This window comes from Solanum dulcamara, chromosome 7 (assembly GCF_947179165.1).
Source record: "Solanum dulcamara chromosome 7, daSolDulc1.2, whole genome shotgun sequence".
NCBI classification, from domain to species: domain Eukaryota; kingdom Viridiplantae; phylum Streptophyta; class Magnoliopsida; order Solanales; family Solanaceae; genus Solanum; species Solanum dulcamara.
The window spans coordinates 78,860,443-78,875,793 of record NC_077243.1 but is presented as its reverse complement, the minus strand read 5'-3'; the positions used below and the strand labels follow the sequence as shown (position 1 = coordinate 78,875,793).

The window sequence follows — 15,351 nt, the reverse complement described above, 5'->3', positions numbered from 1 at the left end:
AGCGAAGAGGAGATATATCTAATAAGAAGAAATTTTGGGTTTTTTTCTTTTTTTGGGAAAAAATATCTATTTTCTTTTTTTTTCTCCTTAATTACACAACGATTATAAGGACTCTTTAGGTACGATGAATATCGAGATTATTTTTAGAATGAATTTTTTCATCTTTTGTTAAAATAAATTATGAAAAAATTATTTTAAAATTAGTTATTTAGAATTATAATATTATTTTTATCATATATTAAGAGTTAAATAACTATCTCAAAATAACGAATTTATAAATAACTCGTTTTTCAATCAAATGAACTCTAACTATATTGTAATTACACAAGTATAGCCATAAAAATATAAGAAGTAAGCATCCTTAATTCTATTTTTATGAGATAGGACTTATTGTTTCTGATTGATCTGAAATAATTCTTTTTTTTATTCAAATTTTAAGTTGATAATGTGAATAAACTAGAGTGCAAGTTCAGTGAGACACCTCAAGAGGTTGGCGCGGAAGTTAGGCTCGGGGACCAAGCCATCCAAAAGAGAAGTAGTTTTAAGTACCTTGGTTCTATCATGCAAGACAGCGGAGAGATCGACGAGGATGTCACACACCGTATTGGGGCAGGATGGATGAAATGGAGGCTTGCCTCCGGTGTGTTATGTGACAAGAAGGTGCCACCACAACTTAAGGGCAAGTTCTACAAAGTGGTCGTTAGACCAGCTATGTTATATGGGGCAGAGTGTTGGCCAGTTAAGGTCTCCCACGTGCAAAAGATGAAGGTTGCCGAGATGAGAATGTTGAGATGGATGTGTGGGCATACCAGGAGTGACAGGATTAGAAATTAGGCTATTCGAGAAAAGGTAGAAGTGGCCTCGGTGGAAGACAAGATGCGGGAAACGCGACTGAGATGGTTTGGACATGTGAAGAGGAGAGTCCCAGAGGCACCAGTGCGGAGATGTGAGAGGCTGGCCATGGATGGTTTCAGAAGAGGTAGGGGTAGGCCGAAGAAATATTGGGGAGAGGTGATCAGACAGGACATGGCGCATTTACGACTTACCGAGGACATGACCCTAGATAGGAGGGTGTGGAGGACACACATTAGGGTAGAAGGCTAGTTCATAGTGGTTTTATTCTCCCTTATTCGTAGGCGTATTAACGCACTATAATTTCTGGTACAATGTTGTATGTTATTTATGGTATTTATGTTATTATCCAATAATAATATCTACTGTTTTTTGTACTTTGATTATACTTTTGTTTGGACCGTTTTCGTTATCTACTTATTTACTCTAATACTCTAATATTCTTGTCTAACCTTGTTTTATACTTTTATTGAGCCGAGGGTCTTTCGGAAACAGCCGTCCTACATTGGTAGGAGTCAGGTCTGCGTACACTCTACCCTCCCCAGACCCCACGATGTGGGATTTCACTGGGTTGTTGCTGTTGTTGTTGTAATGTGAATAAACTCATGTGTTACTAACCTTTTTAAAAATAATATTATAAATTACAATAATTTACGAGTTAAAATATTTTTAAAAATATATTAAAAATTTGATTGATCCGCAAAAAAGTTTCTACGCCACATAAATTGGGACAAAGGAGTAACATAATATTATTTGAAAATTACATAAAAAGTACTATAAATCATAACAATGATTAATAACTTAAAATATTTAAAAATCATATAAAAATTTAAGTGACTCTTCTAATTCTATGTGTGCATATAAACACAGATGAAGTGACATATACTTGCACGGACTCTTGTATTTAGTTCTATAAATATAGACTATAGTTTAGACGTATATATTCCCCCCTTAAAATTTGTTAGGTTAACCTTTTTGTTTTCACATAAATTTTTGACCAACAACTATGTACGTCTTGTGTCCAACAAGTTGTAATCGAGAACGCCTATGAATGCAAAGAGGTTTCACCAAAAACTGGATGAAAATTTAATCTTCAACGATGCGTCTATTGGGGATCTCTATCACCTATGTCTATATTATAAAATGATGCAGCGCTAAATGGCGCTAGTACATGAAATGTACGGTATGTAAAATAGCTGGAAAAAAACTTACTCAAAGATACTCAACTCAACTCAAGTCAATAAAGCATGCAATATATGAATTAGACAATGATTTGCAAGAATATAGATATTTAATGCAACTCTATATAAAAATAACATTTTACTCGTCGGGAGTTTCTCTAACCGACAATCATCACTTATTAGTTACGTGATGATACAATGAACTGTTGTCGTTGCCACGGTCATCTAATACCTTGTCAAGGTAAGGGGCGCATCTCATGATATCTCATGGATCCATAAAAGCCATCCATGAGGCTGTGAGGAGTCACCCGACTAAACAGCACAATTCTATCTTACGCTGGCTACATAGTCTATAAGGTTCGAGTTGTTCTATAGTCTTACCCAAATCGATACTCAATACTACTTCCAAAATATATTTATTATGTTTATATCTCAAGTGAGTGTATGTGCTCAATTAACTCATTTAGTCTTATTGGACTTTACTCAATAACTCAACTCTTCTCAACTCATCCTCTTCTCTTTAAAAGATTATATTTTCAACTCAAATGAATGCATTTAAAACATAGTTTGACTTCTCAACTCAATCTCAAAATAAATATTTAATTGCATTAATACTCAACTCATTTAGACTATGTCACGATCCGAGTCTACGCCCTAGCCAAGATACGATACTTAGAACCACGAGTGATTCCAAGTTAACCCTTGGCATAATACATCAAATCCTATCATAAGAAAACTAAGCAAAAGCTAACAGATATACATAAAAGATCTTATTAGAAAGATAACATATCCACGAAGACTGAAAACTAATGTCTGAAACAAGCATCTAATATCTAAATCAAAAGAAATAAGTTTGCCGGAACATGGCCTTTGGCTACCATCACTTAGTAAAAGAACTAACTAAAACTACTCCATGAAGTCCCTGAATAAAGAGTACTCACCAACTGCTGACTGAGAACTGATGCAACCTTACTAGCTATGAGTTTGAGAACGAGTGCCAGAATCTACATCATAAAATGATGCAACGTAGAGAAAGTATGCGTCAGTACGTGAAATGTACTAAGCATGTAAGAGAACACTATCATAATCATATAAATAACATATGGAGGAACAGTAAACTAAGATTTCTAAAATCATAATCATAATAAAGGAATTGAAAAAACAGCTGAAATCCATGCATAAATATCAGTTTAAATAGACCTTCTTTCAGAATCATATATATCAAGGTAAGTCTAAATCAATATCCTTGCATAATCATATTCATAATATAGCATACTTAAAAATGAACTATATAAGGTTAAGAACATATAGTAAAAAAAATACATAAACTGGAGAGTTTCTTATAATCGACATACATCATATGAGCTCGTGATGTTCAACAGCTAACTCAGTTGGGAGGGATTCCCTATACCTTGTCAGGGTATAAAACCATATCTTATCTATGTGGATCCACTAGTCTGTACCTCTCAAGGTCATGTGGGATTGTCCGACAAAGCGGTATACTCAAGTCCTATGGTGGCACGTAGTTCTGGGACTTAGGAATTACTACTAAAGGTCCACGGACGCTAACAAAAATCTTCATCCCTAAAGTTCACTCGGTGCTAAATAGTCCTCCCAAAATAACATAAATACATATTAATGCTCACAAGTATAAAAATTATGCATATATCTGAATCATATGTGAGACTAAGCTCAAAAGACATATGATAAATCACAAATTAGACTAAGCTCAAAAGTCATATCGTAAATCATAAGTAAGACTAAGCTCAAAAATTATATCTTGAATCATAAGTGTTATAAGGCAATACTCAAATATCTCTTTCATAAACATATCTTTACTTCTATGCATGTGACTTTAAACATGAGACAACTTACTTGAAATCATGCATAATCTGTAAATACTCAAAAGTAGTTTCCATAACGTTATAAATAATATTGACACATGCTTGGAGAAGTATAATCATATAATAAAACATATAGTTCATAGTAATTGAGTGAGATGCATAAGAAATCTTTCATAAAAACTCTAACTTTGCATAAAAATCATATTATGAAAAAGATTGGGTAAAACCCAAGATTTAAATATAATTCATCATATAATCAAAACACTTTAGGTATGAGAGTTGAAGAAATACTCTCATTGAAACTTTACATACCTTAGTGAAGAAGCTTAATGGAGAATCTTGAGAGATGAACCCTAACCGTGGTGTTTTATTGAAGTTCTTGAGCATAGAAATTTGAGAGTGAATGACAGGGTTAAATGATGGAAATCTGTTTTTCTACGTGTTTAAGATCATTTAGATAACTCCCCAAAGGTTTTAGGACTAAAATACCTAAAAAAAAAACTCAAAATCTGCCAAAATTACCGTTCTGTCGTCATTTAAGCGACGGATCGTCTCTTGGGTGATGGGCCGTCATAACTGGCCCAAAAAAGGGCCATTCTGCCTAAGTGTGACAGCCAATTCTGACGGCCCAATTTTTTTTCCGGCGGACACTGACAGCTTGCAGCATCGTGTAAAATGATCATAACTTTTTACTCCGAACTTGGATTGAAGTAAATTGATGGCGTTGGAAAGAAGATTCAAAGAACTCTAATTTGATAGGTTATAAGCCACCTAACTCTTTCTATGCTAAGAGATATGGTCGTTTGAAATTGACCTTAATATGAACTCATGCAAAAACTTAGACGATAAAAATGATTTGAACTTGGCTTGGTATTCGATATTTTTTATGACCCTAAACCACATCCAATACACTTCAAATACTTAGGAAGGACCTTAACATATATGCCCAACTTAGAAATCATCGGGTTTGGACCTATATTCATATGGAGGATGGATCGAATCTTTGCTTAAAAGTTGCAGGGCGTTACAGACTCAATAATGTTCATGCTCAAAATAGTAATTAAGAGACGCGATGTAAATAATCTACCCTAATACAAACATTAATTGTTGTATTCATGACTCGAACTTGTGACCTAAGGTCAGACAAAAATAATAGAAAAAAAACTTTCACTATTAAAAAAATAGAAATTAACGATGAATAAATTATATAGCTAAAACAATAAAGTTTGTCGCTAATTAGTTATGAGTAATTTAACTATTAATTAATAATGAAATTTGTAACTAATTTCAATTATTTTTTAGTAATTCTAATTAGAGGTACCACATCATCTCAACAAGCTAGTTGATCCTAATTAATAGCACCAGCCAATAAATTATAGCATCCCAAAAAACACACAAACGAGTGAAATTAGATGTTAAAGGTTTTCACGAAAAGTTCGGTAGGTTATAATTGAAAAGCAATAAGTGTGTTCTATAAAACTCTTTGATGAATTAAAAGGCTTTGAAATGCATTACAAATATTTTTTTTGATCTCCCACCCGGTGTTCAGAGTCCGTAGAGCATCGATTAAATTCGGATCGCACACTATAAGGACCATTCGAGAGTGACGCTCCCAACAAGATTTTTTTCATATCCAGAACTCGAACTCAAAAATCTGATCAAGGGTGAAATAATCCACCACTACATCACAACCCATGTTGGTGCATTACAAACATTTCAATGTGCTTGTATGAGTGTTAGCAATAGAGAATAATGATATAGATTTCAAAGGTTTTCAAATAATGTTGTTTTTGGTATCACATTTACTTTTCTTTTTAATAGTACAAATATACAAATTGGCTATAAAGTCAGTCTAGATTATTTTACATAAGTTTAAGAATAAATTAATTCTTTTTTCTAATAAAGATTTTTTACGTGTTTAATAGCTTCCATATATATTCTGTAGAAATAAATATATTTGACGCCCTTCATCTAAATTTATGTGAATATATTACTATTCGAAGAGTTAAACATTTTTTTAATTACAAATTTCTCGAGCTTCTTAAAAGTAGTTTGAATCATTAGTTGTATCGACTTTAGTACTTTTGTGTAGTTTCAATTGTTTAAATTTTATTTTAAAATATTTCAAAGTAACAACAACATATTCAGTGGAATTGCACAATTAAGGTCTGGAGAGGATGGTATGCACACAATTCTACTCTTACCTTATGAAGATAAGAGAAATTATTTTGATAAACATAGATTAAAAAAATATGTCAAAAATCTTTATGTGAATTTGTAATTAAATTTAAGTGCTTTAACCGTCATACTCCTTATACATTTACATAAATTGGAATCCTCTAACTCTAATCAATAACAATAACAACAAATTCAGTGTAATTCCACAAGTTAAGTCTAAGAAGAAAAATATGTACACAACCGTATCTTTATTTTTTTAGAATAGTGAGTCTATTTTTAATTGACCCTCTACAACCCTTTTTTTTTATTTGGACTTGGGACCGATAGTGTGAGTGAAGTCACCGAGGCGGAGTTCCTCAAAAATTGAGACGGAGCGTAATAAAAACAAATTTAAACTATTTTTCTAAAATTGAATATATAAATAATATAAAAAAGAATAGAAGTTGTTTGAGTTGTTGCTTCCACATGATTCATTTTATTTGTGACAATCACCAGAGCTCGACCATTTTTACCTTCATCAGAAGCCATTTATTTGGGCTAATAACTTCTTCTTCTCAAGTTTTCAGCAGAACAAAGCTTGATAATTTCTGTCAGCAATGGCGGCGTCTTCAGCTATAGCTTTAAGTTCTACAGTTTTCATCAACAAGGTTTGTGTGTGTATAAATGATTGAATTGAGGTGCCCCCTTTCATGCAAAATCAAGTTTTTTTCACCCCATTTTGAATGAATTTATGCTGACCCTTTTGCTGAAAAAAATCAAGATTTCTTCTGTTTTGAGTGAATTTACACTGACCCTTTTGCTGATTTTCTCTTATTTGCTGAAAAAAAATCAAGATTTCTTCCGTTTTGAGGAGGTTTGTGCTGACCATTTTGTTGATTTTCTCTTATTTGCTGCAAAAATCAAGTTTTCTTCCGTTTTGTGCTGACCCGTTTGCTGATTTTCTCTTATTTTGACGCAGAAAGATGTGGGTCTATCTTCTTTCTCTTCGCAATCTTCATTTTCCGTTCAAACTGTTCGGAAAAGGATTTCCAAGAAAATCGTTTCTGTGATGACACCACAACAGACTGAAAGAAAACCTTCCACAACTGGATCAGTATGTATTTCTGATTGTTTTTTTGTGCTCTTAATTGGAAAAAAAAGTTGGCTTTTTGTATCATGGGGTTTTTGATTTGGTGATTTTTGATTATTGGGTTTGTTGTTAGGTAAAGACTGGGATGACTATGACTGAGAAGATATTAGCTAAGGCTTCTGATAAGCCTGAAGTGAGCCCCGGTGATAATGTTTGGGTCAGTGTTGATGTTCTGATGACCCATGATGTTTGTGGCCCTGGTTCTATTGGAATTTTCAAGAAAGAGTTTGGGCAGAATGCTAAGGTATATATGTTGCTAATAGAGTAACTTTTTTGTGCAAATTGATTGTCTTGCTATTTTGGCACAGTAAATTTGATTTTGCTCTGAGTACTTGAAAACTGATTCTTAGCTAGCGTTTGGTTCTAGATTTAGTTGGAACTTGAAAAAAAAAAAAGCCTTCTTGAAGTTTTGTTGAAAGATAGTTTCTGGAACTTCAACTTTTTTTGGACATGCAGTTTTTTGTGCAAGTTGATTGTCTTGCAATTTTGCAGAGTAAATTTGATCTTGCTTCGAGTACTTGAAAACTGATTCTTACTGTTTGGTCATAGGTTAGTTGAAACTTGAAAAAAATGACTTTTTGAAGTTTTGTTGTAAAATAGTTTTTGGAACTTGAAGTTGCGTTTGGAGATAGCATTTTACTTTGAAAAAAATTGATGTTTTGTGAGTGTGAAGTGAAATTTCACCCAAAAACTGGTCTGGGCTAGTTTTTGGAACGCGAAAATCTTTGGAAGATAAATTATCAAAAACTGACTAATTTTCACAAACAAACAATGTTTTCAATTTTTTTTATTCTAAAAATCTACTCCCAAAATCTATGGCCAACCGGGTGCTTAGTATGCTACTTTTCTTCATGACCTGGTTTTGTAGTAGCTATATGTACTGATTGAAATTTATTTAGTTCTCTGGTGGTCCGGTAATGGTGTTATTAAATGTGGAAATATGAACTAAAGACTATGTTTCTCAACCTCAAGCTTATTTTGTTGATTAGATGCATTTATTTGAATTATATACCTTATGGATGTTTCCTTATTTCAATATCATAGGTCTGGGATAGTGAAAAGCTTGTCATTATACCTGATCATTACATATTCACAACTGATGAACGAGCAAACCGAAACGTGGATATCTTGAGGGATTTCTGCAATGAACAGAATATTAAATACTTCTATGACATTAAAGATCTGGGGAACTTCCGTGTATGGCTATTTCCTTCTAAGAATACCTTATTATGTGCTGTGCTGAAGCTTTTACTTTGTTTGTCTGCTCATAGAAAATGAAAAAAACTAAATGTGTGATAACTATACAGGCTAATCCTAATTACAAAGGTGTCTGCCACGTTGCTCTTGCAGAAGGTCACTGCAGACCTGGAGAGGTGAATAATCTTTGACAATATCCACATTGTCAAGACATTTTGATATGTATTTGCATATGCTTTAACTTTATGAAATTCGTATGTTTGTTCCCAGGTTTTGGTGGGTACAGACTCCCACACATGTACTGCTGGAGCTTTCGGGCTATTCGCCACTGGGATTGGCAATACTGATGCAGGTTTTGTGTTGGGTACTGGCAAGATTCTGCTCAAGGTATGTGATTCTTGCCTTTATGGGATGCAGTTCTGGATTTACAGTTGTGTTGTTTGATTTTATTGGCACTATGAAATTCCTAATTAAATATCCCGGGGAGCTTTGTCTGCATTTTCTACTGTTGCATAGAGGTGTAACTCACTCTCTTTTTTGTTGTTCCTTACCAAAGACTTAACCTTTTTAGACAACAGATGACAGAACTAAAGACTTACAATAGTAAATTATAAGTTCATAGAGCATGTCACTGAGCTTGCTCTCCTTTGCATCTCACAAGATTCACAAGTAACCAGAGCACTTTTTTTTAAATGACAAGGGAACCCGCAGCCACTACCCTTTGGTGCGTACAGGGTGAACCTGTTCCTGTGCAATAGTTTGCAAATCACACTAAGCCCCGGGCGACAAGCTTGACCTAGAAGGTCAACCCCCTGTGACGGGTTTCAAACTTGAGACTTCCATTATGGAAGTCCCAAGCCATCTGAGCCAGCCCGTAGGGTGTAACCATAGCACTTTATTTTTCTTGAAGGTTCAAACCATCTACTTAAATGCATTTACGAAGAAAAACGCAAGAACTGACAGTCACACGTGCCTCTTCGACATTTCGTTCTTTTCATAGTTAAATAACTTCTCTTTCTACAAGTGACATCATCTATGAAATTTAACATTTGTATGATGCAGGTGCCTCCAACTTTGAGATTTGTAATGGATGGTGAAATGCCCTATTACTTGCTTGCTAAGGACTTAATTTTGCAAGTAAGTTTTGTTAGATGCTCTTTACTTCATTTTTGTGAGTTGTTATGATTTATTATGTCTGTTATTCTGTTTCTCTACAACGTTGTTGGATTGATAAGAATTCAAAGTTCAATTTTTTGTCCTTTGCTTCAAAAAATTGCAGAGTATTGGTGAAATTTCAGTGGCTGGTGCTACTTATAAAGCAATGGAGTTTGTTGGCACGACAGTTGAAAGCTTGATTGTAATTTTTTTTTTTTTTTTGATATTGTTGATGGGAGTAACCTGGTTGGATATTTAAGTAGTTATGGATCTTAATGTTTTAATAGATGGAAGAAAGAATGACATTATGCAGTATGGTTATTGAAGCTGGTGGAAAAAATGGTGTCATCCGAGCTGATAAAACGACTATGACTATCTTGAGGTAAGTGGGGAAGCTGGGGACTCAACTTCACCTCTTTAAACTTTTCCACCTTCCTTGTGAGCTAAATGTCATCTGAGACATGCTGCCAAAAAGACCTTATAACTTTATATTCAGGGGTGACTGAATAAAGAACCGCTATTCAGCTAATGGATTTTTATTTTCTACTGTCACAGGGAAGGACTTCTGTGCCCTATGAACCTGTTTATAGTGATGAAGGAGCCAGGTATTTAACCCCATAGACCATTGTAGCGATGTCACCAATTGATTCCATATTATTCTAGTGTGTATTTGTCTCATTTCAAATTGAATTGCTAATTCTTTTGTTGGTACACATTTTCTTTATTGTTACTTTGAGCACTCCATATGTGGCCAAAATTAGGTGATAATTACTGATCATTTGTGAAGGTATCAGATAAACTAGTTTTCCGAAAGTGTTTATGTTTTAAAAGGTATATGAGATTAAATGGAAAAGAGCAAAGTTTTTTGAAGATATCAGTATATGTTTATATGTTCAAGTCCAAGAACAAGGTTGAAATACTTCATATGTTTTTGGTAAAAGAAGTGGGAAATTAGTTGATGAGACAAATTTGTTCTACATTAAGCTTTATAGAAATAATTTCCATATATCCTGGCGAATGCGGTGACACATTTTGCCAAAAATAATTCCCTTTCTTGCCATCATGTTCTTGTAATGAAAAATAATTATTTATCAAAAGTAAATAAAGAATACGAAGGAGGAGTAGATGTCCTGAAAATTGACAAAATCAGAATATATTATTAGAGTGCATTTATCAGCTACTCCTTTCTGTTTAGGTGATAGTATCTTGTTCTGAGGCTCATTATGTGACTCAATAATGGAAATCTGGCCCATGATGAATGTCTGAATACTCTGTTCTTTAGATGAAATTTTTGTGCTTCCAGCGTGTAGTGAATTTTTAACTGATGAATATTGGGAGATTGGTTGCCTAATGAATTGTAGTTTTGTCCAGCAAGGTGTTTTTAGTGGCTGTGGACCTTCTATTTTGGATAGAGCTAACACCAGAAGGGTCTGAGATTGGTTTCTTTTCAAAATCTTTGGCTTATAGAAGTCTTTTAGTAAAGCAATAGCCCTCTTTCATGAAAGCGACTTGTTTTATTTCCACCGAGAATGTAGGGTTTTATTTATTTGATGCTACTCTTTCATAAGGTTGAGCACTTGTAGTCATCTCCCGTATAATCTTCTCCTATTCTCTCGTCTCACCAAAGGAGTATATTAGATTATCATTTGTGAGTTCAAATTGCCATGATTTACATTTACACATTGTTTTTTGTATATCAGATATATTAAGGAGTACAGATTCGATGTTTCCAAGTTGGAGCCCTTAGTGGCTAAGGTTGGTTATGTTCTAGCCTTCTCTCTTTGGGGGATTCATCCATGGTATTAACAGTGTTCAGTTGTGTGGATATAATTCATAAGGTGGTAAAATTTGAACTTAAAATTTTTATTTTCAAAAGATTTAGAACATTAGTAGAGAGTTCTTTACAGAGCTCTAAGGTAGTTTTCTTCTTGTTTAGTATCTGGTTTATTTCTCTGGAGACGGATATCTACTCATTTTTAGTACTGCCTGTTCCAAATGTTCTAAATCTTCACAGTTTCAAAAAAAAATCTTCTGTGCATCCTGCAGCATCATTCTCCTGATAATCGTGCTTTGGCAAGAGAATGCAAAGATGTCAAAATCGATAGAGTATATATTGGATCTTGTACTGGTGGAAAAACAGAGGACTTCATGGCTGCTGCAAAAGTTTTTCTAGCTTCTGTAAGATGTTACTCCAATTTCTATTTTTGACATTTAGTTATTGATTTGGTGCACTTAGCAAACACAGTTACTATTGTGTTCTAGTTGCACTAATTTTTATACTTTGGTACTTCTCATAAAAGTTAGAGGAAACAGCCTATTTCTGGTCAACCATTAGCGTTGAAGGTAACAAAATTGTCAAACATCCAACAAGTCGCCCCAATCCACCAATTTTAACCAGTTAGGAAGGATATTGTCTTATTCATTTTCCTTCTCACATCATTTATTTTTATGAGAAATTGGGTAGCCAATAAACCAATAATTACTCAATTTTACATTCTTCTATCAATTTAGACTACATCTATGGTACGTGGACTTCACTGTGAGTGTGGGACAAAATTATGATTTTGACAGGAGGATGTTCAGTTTCTCAAAATTAATCCTGAAGGATCCGTATGGAGTAGTCATATCCTTGTTATGCTCATTTGATGAGTTCATCAAGGCAGCTGAAAGGTCTTCGCAATGTGGTATTTATAGCCATTAATAAAAATGTTTCTTAAAATATTATTCACAATTAATGGCCTATACTGCTGCTCGATGACTGCGGTATGCTAGAAATTATGACCAACAGTCTTAAATAATGTTTCTTTCAATTCGGGAGACTGAAAAATTATATTGATGCATGTTCAAATCAGTCAGTGGTTTTATTAATATCTCACAGTTTTACCTGTTTTCTTTTATGACCTATGATCTCTCTCAATTAATGTCGACTTAACTAAGAACAAAATACAGTAGGTCAATGTAGCCAATATCAACTATGCGTGATTAAGACTTTGATGTTGCTGTTATATTTAAATTAGGTCCGCTGTTTGTGAGGAGTCCTTTTGTTTTGGTTAGAGACTTTTATGGCCATGTAGGTATAAATGGTAAAGACAACATTTTAGTAGCTGAATGAAATTGGCTTGGATAGAGTGGAATGAATATGGAGGATTAATGTAAACCGACTCCATCTAGTTTGGTCGAGGCTTAGATGTTTGATTGATTGACTTTAAACCTTCACCATTTATCCACTTTTTCTTCTGTATTGACTCAATAGTTGAGGCGCATGATGTAATGTCGATTTCCACATTAGGCCACTTGTCTTTTCTGCAAGTCTTATGTTCTTTCTTCTTTTAGATTTGTTCTTGTCCTTTATTGGCGGATTACTATATATGCATGCAGTGATGCTTCACCATGTTTCACAATTATCTGACACTATTGTGCTTACTTTCTCACTTTTTGTGGCAATTTTCACTCTCACTCCTGCAGCGAGAGGAAATACTCACTTATTTTTCTTGATAAAGTCCTTCGTCTCATGTTTTCCGTGCAATAAAACTCAGAACTAGTGGATCAGATCTTCCATTATGATCTTCAATTGATTCTAAATGTTCATTGTTTTATTTTCTTTTTGATAACTTAAAAAATGGAAGTTGTAAGTGCTGTGATCTACTCCCAATTAATCAGGATATGTTAGATATTTCAGATTTTAACGAATAACCATGTCTTATGCAGGGAAAGAAGGTAAAGGTTCCAACTTTCCTTGTTCCTGCTACCCAAAAGGTTCGTAATCTTATTTTTTTGATCCTGCGACTATGTTGGTATCTTAGCTGCGTTATCATTGCAGAAGTGTCATATGATGTAAATATTTGAAACTGTCTCAGGTATGGATGGACATTTATAGCCTCCCTGTTCCAGGATCAGGCGGCAAAACATGTTCCCAGATTTTTGAGGAGGCTGGCTGTGATACACCTGCAAGTCCTAGTTGTGGTGCTTGTTTGGGTGGACCTAAAGACACGTATGCACGCATGAATGAAGCTCAGGCAAGTTGTGATTTGTTTATAGAATAGTTGACTTACTATTAATATGCTACTGTGTTAGGTGTATTCAATTCTTGAATAAACATCTGTGACAAATAGGATGTCATAATGGATTTTCGATTGACCAGGAATAAGTAAATTCAATCTTATGCCACCTAGTTAAAATGTACATTTGAAATTTGATATATTCTTATCGTAAACATTCTTTAGAACACAGTTATATGAAGAGATAACTTAAGAAGTATTTACATTAAAAAAAACATATTTGTCTCTTCCTGTGATTAACCCTTTCCTAGAAACATAATCGTTTTTCCTGCATCAAGTAGAAGTGAAGTCCATACAATCTCTTGCTATATATATATATATTTTTTGATAAGGTAATCGCTTGCTATTTTTGAACTATCGGTCTATGTGCTATATATCATTATGCTAACTATTAAAAAAATTTCATGATGCTAACTATAGCCGTCGATTATATGCTGCACTTCTAAAGCTTAAACTTATCACGTGGTTCGCAAAATCTAGACACAAGCAAATAAGAAGCTGTTTGGTTGATTGGTTCAATATAGTGAACAACGAATGGCATTTACGTGCATATTTCTGGCTCACCATAGCATGAATTAAGATTATTTATAGGTTTACCGTTATTCCAGATTGCTTGACCTGTTTTAGTGAAGGACTTGCATAAATTAAATCAGCTTCCTCAAGTGTATGGTGCTGATCCTTGGATGTCGTAGGTGCATTATTAGTTGATTTTTCTTTTTTATGTTGTTGTCAAAGGCGAAAAGCTCTAAAGAACACTCCAAGCTTGTTGGGGCTTTAAGCTCAATAAATTTGTGGGCTTTCACACAAACTACACTCCTCAGACCCCACTTGTGTGATTACACTGGGTATGTTGTAGTTGTTGTAAATTTGTGGGCTTTAGTTTAAAAGGCGCAATCAAGGGAAAAAATAAAAATATCTATGCCCTTTATCAAGAAAAAATATATGTAATTTAAGATAAAAGTAACAAGCACATTCATAATGTTTTGCTCAACAACTAATACACTTTATTTGCCAATTATATTTGTTGCTTACTACATTTGGATTCAATATAAAACTCATGGGTAATGAGACCCACACCTTAGTGCCTTGCCTACATTGAAAAACAGCTTTAGTGACGCAAAGCGCCCTCACTGAGCTTTTTCTGAGCTTCAAGACTTAAAGTGCGCCTTTGACAACAGTGTTCAAGAGGTCAAATTTGTCATCACTGTAGCTCGTTAACTAACTCTAAGAATGATTGTTTGTCTTGCAGGTGTGTGTATCAACCACGAACAGGAACTTCCCTGGTCGAATGGGGCACAAGGAAGGCCAGATCTATCTTGCATCCCCATATACAGCTGCAGCATCAGCATTGACTGGTTATGTCACTGATCCTCGAGAGTTTTTGCACTGAAGTTGCTCCATGACCTCGTTTTAGGAGTTGGGATTGTGTTGTACACTAAAAGGTCATTTGGTAGAGTGTATAAAAATAATGCTAAATAGAGTGTATTAGTAATGCTTGCATTAGTTAGGAATTGGGATGGTGTTGTACACTGAGGGATCGTTTGGTAGAGTGTATAGAAATAATGCTAAATAGAGTGTATTAGTTATGCTTGCATTAATTATAGATAGAATATTTCTTATGCATTGTTTGGTTCAGTGTATTTAAAATAGCATGCACTGCATAAAAATATTTATTTACAAAAATATCCTCAACAATTTTGGTGGAAAAGATGCAAAAAAGATTTTGAGGGTAATTGAGTCTTTAATCATGTTAATGA

General features: G+C 34.2%; 1 pseudogene across 1 annotated transcript; it reads left to right on the top strand.

Annotated features, from left to right (window-relative positions):
* Positions 1–6,504: 6,504 nt before the first annotated feature.
* On the top strand, positions 6,505–15,318 carry LOC129895671 (3-isopropylmalate dehydratase large subunit, chloroplastic-like; annotated as a pseudogene). The gene is made up of 15 exons (XR_008767817.1): positions 6,505–6,702; positions 7,014–7,148; positions 7,258–7,428; positions 8,229–8,381; positions 8,492–8,557; positions 8,652–8,768; positions 9,444–9,518; positions 9,661–9,738; positions 9,824–9,918; positions 10,092–10,141; positions 11,237–11,291; positions 11,583–11,714; positions 13,245–13,292; positions 13,394–13,552; positions 14,844–15,318. The product of XR_008767817.1 is annotated as a 3-isopropylmalate dehydratase large subunit, chloroplastic-like (transcript).
* The last annotated feature ends 33 nt before the right edge of the window (positions 15,319–15,351 follow it).